At 43.9% G+C, this 11,622-nt stretch overlaps 1 protein-coding gene across 1 annotated transcript in view; it reads right to left on the bottom strand.

The window, feature by feature from the left end:
- htra3b (HtrA serine peptidase 3b) overlaps positions 1 to 217 on the bottom strand; it is a 61,220-nt gene extending 61,003 nt beyond the window's left edge. The window contains exon 1 of the mRNA XM_041198615.1: positions 68 to 217. The gene's annotated coding sequence lies outside the window, so the exon portion shown is untranslated. The remainder of the gene's footprint in view (positions 1 to 67) is intronic.
- Between the last annotated feature and the right edge of the window lie 11,405 nt (positions 218 to 11,622).

The raw sequence follows: 11,622 nt of genomic DNA on the forward strand, positions 1-11,622 counted from the left end.
AACGCATTATCCGAACTGATTTTAAAACCAATCCGTATATTACATAATGCAATAGTTTATAACATGCCTTGAGCGCCTGGAAAGTTTTAAAAGTTTGGAGCATCCACACCCAGCACGATAAAGGTTAAAAAAGCCGATGCATCAATACTTCCAATTCTGAACTGGTAATCTCGCTCAGTAAAACAAAACCCAGCAAATCCAATTAAAAAACAGCCTCTGCGACGTTGAGTGAGAATGATGCGCAAGCCTGGAAAGCGAATGGTAATAAAGAAAAACCTGGATGTGTTTTTGCTCTGACTCACCAAACTCCAGCCAATGTTTATGAAGTTGGAGGGTTGGTGCAGAGCCTCGCAGCTGTACTGACCCAACCCACACGGACCCAGACTGAGAGGTTCCACATATATGAGAAAAACAGCATTCTGCTTGAGATGCTTTAATTTTCCGTACCACCATCCCGATTAGCGTATAAATAGTTTTCCCAAATAAATATACACTTCTTATAAAAGTCAACATCAAGTGAGTACTTTAAGGGAAAACTAATCTCCGGGGTGGGAGTTTAAACACATACATGAAGGTAGTTTATAAAGACTCGTTAAATAGTTTAAAGCGCTGTATATTACTTACATTTTTGTAAACAAATTGGTTAGTGTTGCATAAAGTTGATCCCAAACTTATCTGAAATGCATTTAATTGATCGCAAAGGAACATATATATTTATCTTCTTCAGTTCCCTGCCTGAAGGCCGGTCCTTGACAACTATTCACTGAACCATAACAAGCGCCGTGATTTTTATTTACCATGGATACAGCAAGGTCCTGAGTCTCCCTCAGCGGAACCGGGATTCAATCCTATGATGTTGCTCTTAATCTGATCCACACGATTACCGCCTGGCCAACTGAGCTAAGATATATATTATATATGTTATATATGTGAGTTATTAGTGTTAAATCCAGTATGTAGTGACCAGCAGCCAATTAACAACATTTGAAGCTGAAGTAATGTTTTATCACCCGCGTGGCGGCGGGGAGGGTGTCAGCAAAACGGCGGGAAACTCGGCCGAGCAGAAAACGGTATGTTCCCGCTTCCGGCTACCGGGATGGGGATGACAGGCGGTGGGCAGGCGACTGGGGCTGTTAAGCAGCTGATTGGCGGCAATCTTGAACTGATTTTTGAAGTTTCAGCGGGAGCGTCCAGGTTTCACCGAGTGGCTGTCCAGCTAAAACGAGGTGAGAGGCTCAACAGCAGGTGAGTAACGGGTGGAGCTGGGAACCACTGAGTATCCAGCGGCATTGTCAAACAGGCAGACTGAAGTTCATTCAAATTGGAGGGAGTGCCCAGTGGGAGCCCATATCAGAGTACACTTATTGGAAAGGCCTTGCCCATGTCCACTCCCTTCATCCAGTGCAGGCAACACAGAGATTGAAAGGCTTTGGAGTCTTGAGGGCTCCAATTTTCACTTTGAGTTTGAGTCTTCCAGTGCGGAGGAGAGTGGGAGTGAGACAGGTTCTGTCACATGGAACTGGGGCTGCAACAGCCGGAGGAGCAGCAACTTCTTGAGGGTGCGAGGGCACATGGACGAGGTGCACATAAAGGGCCAATAATGTAGGCTAATATCCACAGAAGGCAATACCCAGCTGAAAGAGTTTACAGACAGAGATTTAGCGTTATGGAGATGTTGGAGCAGCAGTGCCTCTGAAGGCTGCGTCTGTCCAGGCAGTTCACAGCTTTTCTATGCAGAACGCTGGAGGAAGAGGTGAGGCTGGTGGGATGCTGTGGGCACCAATAGCACTAAAAGTGACTAGGGAGCTCAGCATTTATGCATCAGGATCAATCCAAGAATCCCCTGGAGACATTTGTGCGAATTCCCAGTCAGCGGCATTCACTGGATCAAGCAGGTAACAAATACCTTGTAAGGCAAGGAAATGCATCAGGTATCTCACCAATCAGGCTGGATGGCTATAGGATTCAGGGCCAGTGCTGGATTCCCTCAGTTGCAGGGAGTAATCACCTGTGGCCATCAAGGCTCCTGCAGAGCAGGATTGGTGCCTTAAGGGAAAGGTAGGATGTTCCACTCACTGAATGTTCAATTCAGCTGCAGCCACTGAACGAGGACCTGCGGGTCTGTGCATGGTTCCTGGGAGGCTGCCATGACTCTTACATCCTGAGACAGTTCCAGGTGCCTCAACTTTTCAGGCAACCCAAGCCCCTTCATGGATGGAAACTTGGTGACGAGAGTTATGCACTAAAGACATGTCTCCTTACACCAGTGCGCAATACTGAGGCAGAGGATACGTACAATTGCTGTCTTTGATTACAAAGGCAACCATTGAGCAGGCAATTGGCCTTCTGAACTGAGACTCAAATGCATGGGGGAGCCCTGCAATGTGCCCCATCAAGGGTCTCCTGGATTGTGGTGGCATGCGGTGCCTTACAAACCCTGGTGTTCTAGAGGGGAGTAGCATTGAAGAACATTGGCCAAATTGACGAGATCGCCTTCCCCTCCTCCGAGGAAGAGTTGGAGGAGGGTTGGAAACGTGCAGACAATGGAAATGAACGTGCAACATTGATGCCAAGAGGGAATAACAAGTGTGTCAGGGAGACACGTGACTTATTCATAAGCACATGTTTCTCCTGAGATATTATTAAATGCTCCCGAAAATGATTCACCTCTATCCCCGAATGTAGCCTTAGTGGCCTTTCATTTAGTACCCTCACTATTGCACTGGCACTGTCACCATGCTAATCCAAGGCAATTCAGCATTGCCCTCCATATCAAGTTCTCGTATCTGGTGACAGATAACTGGTGCAGAAATGAATAGATGAGCCATTATATAATGCATTACAAAATCTTTAAAGTGGCATATACATCTCCTATTTTGGCATTCAGCATATATCTGTGATAACCCGAGTGCTATCCAGGTTGACTTACAGGAGGGCTTCTGAGTGCTCCTATGTTGTGCTCTTGTGCTACCTGCAGTTGCATTAGAGGCAGGCTGCTTGATTATCCTGCTCTGTTGCATGAGATGACCATGATGCCTGGTTTCTGGGTGCCTCAGCCTTAGTGGGTCCAACATATGGAAGGGCTGCCTGCATGTGTACAGGGACTGCCTCTATCATCAAGGCTTCATGAAACATTGGTGTCACCATCAAAGGGGGTGAGAAGCTGCTTTCAACATTGGGAACCCCTAGAGAAGAGCTCCCAGAGGCTTCAGGCAGACACTCCTCCATCCTTTTAAGGCCACCTGCCAATTCCCTGTTTACCTGGAGTGGTTGAAAAAATGGTAGCGAGTCCATGCATTTTGGAGCCATCTCACCATAACTGACAGATGAGGCCATACTATGGAGGTTGCTGTGCACCTCCTACATTTGATCAATGGTATGCTGCAAATGTGTGCACATGGAAATGAAAATCCTCTGGGAACTTTGACACATCTCCATACATTTCACACTATCTGCATGAAGCTGAGCATTATTCAGTCCTTCAGTGGAGAGTGGCCACAACTAGCGTCGCCTTTGTCACCTGTTCCTGCATGTGTGTGCTGTGCTTGCCAATTAGTGTCATCTTTTCTAACTGTGTGTCAATGCTCACCAATGTGGAAGTATCTGTGCTGGTATGATGCTGTGTCCTCAGATGGTGGCAGATCATCTGCTGAGGTCTCATTTAATTCTAGAGACATAATCGGTCCCTCATCCTTGATCAGGAACTTCATGTGTTCATCAGGATTCCCCAGGGCACCATTGTTTGTACTCCTCAGGAAGTTTGATGCTGTACTCACTCACCCACTCTGCTGCTACAATCCATCCTATGTCCATTGTTTCCTCATCCATTCAGGTCACTACAGCTATGAATGGCACACCATCTCCAGTTCTCCTCTGCTCCCCGACATTATGAGCGTCCCTGTCCTGCAATCACACATTACACAATGTCACTCATCTTTCATATACCCACAGAGTTTTTCTGCCTATGCCAACACCTTGCCCAGCGTCAAGCAACTGGGAGATGTGTTTTAAGTAGCCATTTTGGAACTCTGACTGACTATGGGTCTTTTATGTGTGGCTACTCTGCATCACAACAGATGTTGGTACCTGGTCATGGCCAAATCATGAATTTGCCATATGGATCCACATCTCATGAGCGCCATTTATGACCTACATGGATGCGCCTGCTATAATGAATGTCACTCACCTTGCCAGACTGCATCAGTTCATTGAAATGCTTGCAACACTGCACCCATGTACATATGACCATCCTGTGGCTGCTGAATTCTTAGGCCACCTCCAACCATACTTTCTTGGTGAGGCTCACTGGCCTCCTCCTTCCATCCACTGGAAAATGGAACTTTCTGTATTCCCTCGCACCACCAGTGAGGTGTCAAAGCACCTTGGGTAACCCTTTCTCAGTCTTTGGGCATTCTTGCTCCATCTCCCTTCTTTCGGGTCAGGAACCCAAACAACTGAATTATGCATCTTGCTAGAGCAAATTAATCATCATCCCTGTTCCAGGCTAGCCAACTAATTGAGGGAGGGTAGTGGGATGACTTGCTTAAAGCAGCAATGAAGAATCTCTATTTAAAGGGGCCTGGCAGGACTCACAATAAAAGCAGTGATTGCAGCATGTAATCCAGCAGGGAGAAGCAAGGATCTACAGAATGGATGGAACGTGTGGAAAGGTCGCCAACGACACTACATCGCGCCACCACCCCCCCACCCCCCCACTCCCCAACCCCAGTTCACAGACTCACCCCTCGAGGTGATGATTGATGCAGTGAGGGCACAGAAGTAAAACCAGAAAATGCTGGAGAAACTCAGCAGCTCTGGCAGCATCCGTGGAAAGAGGAACAGAGTTAACATCATATGGACTGGAAACGTACAGATCCTGTCAGACCTGCTGAGTTTTTCCAGCATTTTCTGGTTTTATTTCAGATTTACAGCATCTGCAGTATTTTGCTTTTATCTTAGTGTTTAATTCAATGCCACTTCTCTTCCAGGAATGCCTACCTTGAAGAAGTACTTCTCTCCGACAGGATTTGTGTTTGTCTCTTTCACCCTGTTCACCTTTGTTGCTTTCCATTTCCCTCCTGTTGTTTGACAAAGTGTTTAACAAAACACACCAACTATCCCTGACCTATTTTGCTCCATCCTCTCTTAAAAGATCCATCACATTGCTACTTCTCTTTAGCTTTGAAGAAGAGTCATACAGACTTGAAATGTTAACTTTCTTTCTCTCTCCATAGATGCTACCAGACCTGTTGAGCTTTTCCAGCATTTTCTGTTTTTATTTCCTCAGCAATCAGTTAATTCCACACAGTCCTAACACTCCAGGTGTCAAGAAGATATAATAATATCTATAATGTTATTGAAAATTATTTTAAAATAGAGTTCTAGTGGTGTCTGTGTTTGTGTGTGTGTGTGTGTTTTAATTGGATTAAAGCCAGCTGGTCTAGAGGCTTTGATGTATAGAAGTAGGTTTGAAATGTTAATTAGGTAAATTACAAGGTGAAGTGTAAAGGGGAAAATTTGCATTTTTAAATAAACCATTCAAAAGAATGGGTGAAATATTACACTTAGCCAGAAGAAGCCAAACAATGTGTTTACTTTTTTCAAAGTTTACTAATAAAATTGGTGCTATGAAAGGGTTTTAATGTTAGAAGAGGTAAAGTTCAAAAAATCAAGTGATACAATGAGGATTTGCATTCAAGGGGGAAAATATGTATAAAGGAAGAAAAGGCTGTTAGTAAAAGGTAGAGGGATTCTAAGATCTAAAGCCTCCAGCCTGTAAGCCTCAAGCCGCTGTACACACGGACCCAGAGCTGAAAGAAACTCATTTTGAATGCAACTGTCCAGAGTGTGCTTTGCCAGGGGTCTGTTCAAATCTATGTGTTTTACTGTTGCTCTAACGGAAGTGTAATTGAGAGTCAGATTAATTAGGGGATTTTTTTTAGAAGTTATTATCATAGTAATGTGTAAACATATGTATGTGCTTACAATCTTTTAATTAATAAATGTTTAATTTCATTTTATGTAAACCTCTTGAGACTCAGTGGTCTTATTATAACTGAATTCAAAGCCGGTATCTCAAAACATACAAATTGCAAAAAATTGTTATGACAGTTGTTTCAAGTTTCCCTCTGGGATTTGAACAACTCAGCATTTACTATCGACTGTGTCATAATACGGGGCAGTATTTTGTGATCTCAATAGCAGCAAACAAATATTAAGGATTGGAACAGCACAACAACTTCTAGATCAATCTGAACACATCTAGATCATTTTCAGGTCCCCGCTCCATCAGTTCTTGGTTTTTATTCTTCAGTGGAATGTGGGCATCGCTGGCAAGGCCAGCATTTGTTGCCTTTCCCTAATTGCCCTTGAACTGAGTAGCTTGCTAGGTTATTTTAGAGGGCCATTAAGAGACCACACTGCTGTGGGTCTAGAGTCACATGTGGGCCAGACCAGATAAGGATGGCAGATTTCCTCCCCCAAAGGATATTAGTGAACCAGATGGGTTTTTGTAACAATCGATAGTTGTCATGACTGAGACTAACCATGTATTCCAGATTTATACCAGATGCCATGGTGGGATTTGAACCTATATCCATGGAGCATTAGCCTGGGCCTCCAACAGCAACTTCTAGTGTGCACACATGAAAACCGGACGCTGTGATTTGCGACAATGTGCTTCAGAAGAGCCTCAACTGATGGTCCCGCCAACCTGCTCTTTAAAGCAGCAGGGACTTGATTGTCCACATGTTACACTGAATTTCATGTGGATCTTTTTTAGGTCTGGTACTAGCAGACACAAAGCCTGCCCAGGAATGGGTCCACCATTCCAGGAAAACACTGGCATTGAAACAAGGCAGCAGGGGGGAAACTTCAGAGTTCGAAATGTAGACGTTTGAAATGTTGAGTTGTATTTGTTAAATGCAACTTATTAGCATGACTTATCAGACTTATTAAATGGATTCTATTTCTTTCACCTTTTTTAACGAGACTGTAATGACTTTTTAAAAATCTTTAAATGTAAAAGACTTTTTATCAATTTATCTGGCTTTTTAATGTTTCAGTGTAAAAGACTCTTTAGCAAGATTGAAGTGACTTATAAAGAATCTTTGAATGTCTATGATTTTGTTGGATCCAGTATCCTAGTTTGTTGGGACTAAAGAATCCGGGTTGCAGGCTTGTTTTGGGGTGACTGAGGTGGTACCAAGACAGAAGATCTGTAGACCATTCTTAAAAGAAGCACATTCTGTTTATTTACAAAAGAAACTCAGAAGCTACACTTGTGTGCTTAGAATTCAAAGCTCTATCTTTACTCTTCAGATTCTAACTCAAGACTACTGACTCCAGAGATAGCCCACACTACTCTGCTACTAGGTAGTGAAATCATGTGATCTTCCATTCCAACGTTTGTCTTACGCATCAGATTACTATATCCATCCCCCTTCACTCAGAAATACATTTTTACAATATCAAATAATTCACACAAATCAATTATTTACAAAGTTAGTCTTTCTGGGGGTTTCCTTGTGCACTTAGAACATCTCAGCTCTACAGCTTCTGATGTTTTCTCCTCCTAACTGTAATTGTCTGAGCATCTGTCTTCAGTAGGTACCTGCAAATCTGTTTCCTCGACTCTTTCAGGTACAGTCAGCCCTTCAGACATGTCTGTACTCAGTTGAGTTCTTTCAGCAGAAGACGTTGATTCAGTCACGAACACTGGTGGAACCATTTCTGGGTATTTTGTTTCTCCTCTTCTGATATGAACCACATGTCTCCATATGACTCAATCTTCTACTTTCATGTGGTAGGAATGATGTCCTGTTACTGCACTTATTCCACCAAACAATCCTTCTCTAAAATTTTCCACAAATACTTTCTCCCCTATGTTAAATGTCCTGTCACGACTGTGACAGTCATGTCCAATTTTCTGACTTCCCTGACTCCTTTCTACCTCCCCTCTAGGTTTGGCATAATTAGGCTCAATCTCGATCGGAGATGGTGCTCCGTCAACAATTCCACAGGTGTGACATCTGTTGTTGTATGAAGGGTGGTTCTATAATGGAAAAGAAAACATGCTAATTTAGTCTCTATAGAATCTCCAGACAATTTCTTCATTCCAGTCTGAATTGCTCTCTTGGCCAGTTCACTTGAAGAAGGGTAGTGTGGTGAAGTTTTCACATGAGTAATACCTTTGAGGCTGATAAATCAGTGAAATTCAGCACTTGTAAATACTGTTCCATTGTCTGATACGACCATTTCAGTGAGTCCGTTGATTGTTAAACTTTGACATAGCTTGTAAGTTGAAGCCGAACATGTCGGCGACTTCACTTCATATATGTCCATCCATTTTGAGTGTGCATCGACGATAAGTAGAAACATTGTTCCCATAAAAGGTCCCACAAAGTTGATGTGTACTCGCACCCATGGCCTTCCTGGCCACTCCCAAGGGTGTAATGGAGCTGTTGAAGGTATCTTTTACACTTGCTGACACTGCATACAGCTTCTAACTAAGTTTTCCATTTTTTCATCCATGCCAGACCACCATAGATAGCTGCATGCTTTGGCCTTCATCCTGGAAATTCCTGGATGTACGCTGTGGAGTTCAGACAACAATGGCTTTCGTCCTTTTGGAGGAACAGTCACTCGTGCTCCCCACAATAAGTTACCTTACTGGCTGGTTGTTTTGTATCTTCTCGGGAAATACAGTTTCATTTCATCAGATTCTTGTGATCATAAGATATAGGAGCAGAAATTAGGCCATTCAGCCCATTGAGTCTGCTCCGCCATTCAATCATGGGTGATAAGTTTCTCAACCCCATTCTCCCACCTTCTCCCTGTAACCTTTGATCCCCTTACCAATCAAGAACCTATCTATCTCGGTCTTAAATACATTCAATGACCTGACTCCACAGCCTTCTGTGGCAATGAATTCCATAAATTCACCAGTCTCTGGCTAAAGAAGTTTCTCCTCATCTCTGATCTAAAAGGTCTTCCCTTTATTCTGAGGCTGTGCCCTTGGGTCCTAGTCTCTCCTATTAATGGAAAGATCTTCCCCACGTCCACTCTATCCAGGCCTTTCAGTATTCTGTAAGTTTCAATCAGATCCCTCCTCATCTTTCTAAACTCCATCGAGTATAGACCCAGAGTCCTCAAGCCTTCCTCATATGTTAAGCCTTTCATTCCTGGGATCATTCTCGTTAACCTCCTCTGGACCATCTCCAGGGCCAGCACATCCTTCCTGAGATACAGGGCCCAAAATTGCTCACAATATTCTAAATGTGGTCTGACCAGAACCTTATAAAGCCTCAGCAGCACATCCCTGCTTTTATATTCTAGTCCTCTCGAAATAAAATGCCAATATTGCATTTGCCTTCCTAACTACTGACTCAACCTGCAAGTTAACCTTAAGAGAATCCTGGACAAGGACTCCCAAGTCCCGTTGAACTCCAGATTTCTGAATTCTCTCCCCATTTAGAAAATAGTCTATGCCTCTATTCTTCCTACCAAAGTGCGTGACCTCACACTTCCCCACGCTGCCACTTCTTTGCCCATTCTCCTAAACTGTCCAAATCCTTCTGCAGCCTCCCTGCCTCCTCAATACTACCTGTCCCTCCACCTATCTTTGTATCATCTGCAAACTTAGCCAGGATGCCCTCAGTTCCTTCATCTAGATCATTAATGTTTGTTTACTTCCTTTATTCTAGTGTCCCTATGCCAATTTGCACGTGGCTCAGGTGGTAATCCCGAGATTATAACCCTTGAGGACCTGTTCTTTAATTTAGTTCCTAGTTCCTGATAATCTTTCCTAGTCTTACCTATGTTATTTGTCCTGACGTGGACCACAACAACTGGATCCTCCCCCTCCCTCTCCAATATCCTTTCAAGCCAGCCAGAGATGTCCCTCACCCTGGCACTGGGCAGGCAACATACCATGCGGGACTCTCGATCCTGCTTACAAAGTAAGCTATCAATTCCCCTAATTATAGAATCCCCTACAACTACAACTTGTTTTTTTGCTCCCCCCTCTTGAATGGCCTCCTGTGCCACGGTGCCGTGGTCAGCTGGCTCATCCTCCCTACAGCCCTCTTCCTTATCCACACAGGGAGCAAGTACCTCGTACCTGTTGGACAAGGTCAAGAGCTGAGGCTCCTCTGTTCCTGAACACAGGATCCCTCTACCTGCCTCATTTGCAGTCACACCCTGCTGACCCTGACCACTGACCGGACTTGAGGTACTTAATCTACTGGGTGTGACCGCCTCCTGATACAAAGCGTCCAGGTAACTCTCCCCCTCCCGGATGTGCCGCAGCATCCGGAGCTCGGACTCCAGCTCATCAATTCTGAGCCGGAGTTCCTCCAGCAACCAACATTTGCTACAGATGTGGTCACTGTGGCTCGCAATGGGATCTGCCAGCTCCCACATCATACAGCTACAGCACATCACCTGCCCAGCCATCTCTACTTAGATAATTAATTTATTTATTAGCTTTGTAGTGTTTTTGTTTGCAAATTTGGTCCAGATTTCCTACCAACCAATCAGGTCACAGCTTTCCTGTGACGTCACTTTTTTCAGTTTTGGCTTCAGTTACTCTGTGCCCTGAGGTCACCGCTCTGGTGCTCCTCCCTCCGAGTCTGCTCCCTAGAGATAAGGCCATGAATCCCCAAGGTAAGCTAGATTTATACTCACCGCTCCGGTGCTCCTCCCTCCAAGTCTGCTCCCTGGAGACAGGGCCAGCCATGAAGAACTTGTTCTCGCAATTTGGATAAGACTGGGTCTTGATTTGTCCAATCTTTAATCTGTCTAGCACATATCGGTGATGAATCCAGGAAGTTTAATAATAAAACAAATTATTGAGGAATTGGAACATCCTCATCTTTTACTTGCAAGGGCAAACAACTGAGTGCACCTGTGATTGCAATTTTACTTCCAGGTCTATGAATGAAAGTATACACATACACTGCCAAGATCAACACCCACCTTTGTACTCTTGCTGAGGCTATAGCGGGTATAGCCTTGTCTTCACCGAATAATCCTAATAATGGCTTGTGGTCCAATATGATAGTAAAATGACGACCGTGTATATGTTGGTGAAACTTATTAACACCAAAAATGATTGACAGGCCTTCTTTTTCTATTTGAGAGTCTGCTTTCTCTGCTATATTGCGTGTTCACGATACATATCTTATTGGTCATTCTGATCCATCATCCATTTAATGAGAAAGCACTGCTCCTACTTCATAGGGAGATGCATCACACCTTAATACCAGCCCTTTTTTTGGGTCAAAATGTACTATAAGTGTAGATGATTGAAACAACTGTTTCACTTTTGTGAAAGCTTCTTCCTGTGGTGTTTACCAAGACCATCGCTAGCTTTTCTTGAGCAACTAATACAGTGGTGCCAGTTCTGTTGACAAATTAGGCAAGAAGCGTCCATATTAATTGATCATCCTCAAGAATGATTTCAGTTCAGATGTATTCTTTGGTGCTGGGCCTTCTTTAATGGCTTTCACTTTTTCTTCAACTGGATGTAGGCCTCGTGAATCTACCTTGTGACCTAGGTAAATTATCTCTTCTGCTTGGAATGTGCACATTTTTTTCCAATCACACTCCCACCTGCGAAAA

This window comes from Carcharodon carcharias, chromosome 1 (genome assembly GCF_017639515.1).
Source record: "Carcharodon carcharias isolate sCarCar2 chromosome 1, sCarCar2.pri, whole genome shotgun sequence".
Taxonomy (NCBI): domain Eukaryota; kingdom Metazoa; phylum Chordata; class Chondrichthyes; order Lamniformes; family Lamnidae; genus Carcharodon; species Carcharodon carcharias.